This window comes from Poecilia latipinna, unplaced genomic scaffold, assembly GCF_001443285.1.
Source record: "Poecilia latipinna isolate Pla-1442-1.1 unplaced genomic scaffold, P_latipinna-1.0 Scaffold717, whole genome shotgun sequence".
NCBI classification, from domain to species: domain Eukaryota; kingdom Metazoa; phylum Chordata; class Actinopteri; order Cyprinodontiformes; family Poeciliidae; genus Poecilia; species Poecilia latipinna.
Genome location: NW_015113333.1, coordinates 8083 through 8741, shown reverse-complemented (window position 1 = coordinate 8741; position 659 = coordinate 8083).

The window sequence follows — 659 nt, the reverse complement described above, 5'->3', positions numbered from 1 at the left end:
GTCTTAATAATGCAAAGTAAAAATGGCATGTATGGAAAATATTGAATACCCTATAAAATTGACTGATGGTTTCAACATGCATTACCTTCTGTTCCATCCCAATAAGTAGCTTGAGGGAAGATTAAATGACTCTGCATACAAATCTCCTCAGAAATACATAAAAGTGAGATTTGGTCCATCATGTTTATTTTATGAAAGTGTGCTTTTTAGTAACTATAAATGCTGTGCAAGCATACTGTTTTATTAAAACATAATGTCTCATGAACTGTTGCAATGTTTACTTTGCGGAACCAAACAATATATTTCCTGTTTCACAACGTCTTCGCTCTCTTGCACAAACTGTCTTAATGTTTCACTGCTCCAGAAAACAGTGAATCACCATCACTCTGGTGTCCACCAATTCAAGACCTTCAAAGTGAATGTTGTGACCTGCTGTGGCAGGTCATAGATTTGTTTGTCCCTGTTGCCAAATCCCACGAGGCCTATAATTTCCATTTGGATAGCAATCACTTCTAAAGATTGCTCTTGATGTTGTGTTTAGATGAATTTGTGTTGCGTTTCCAGAAAATGTCTCAAACGTATTTACACGACAGTTTTGTATTTCTCGCATCTGATGTCCATAAATGGTAAAATCAATTTAAAGAGATACTGTCTGATTC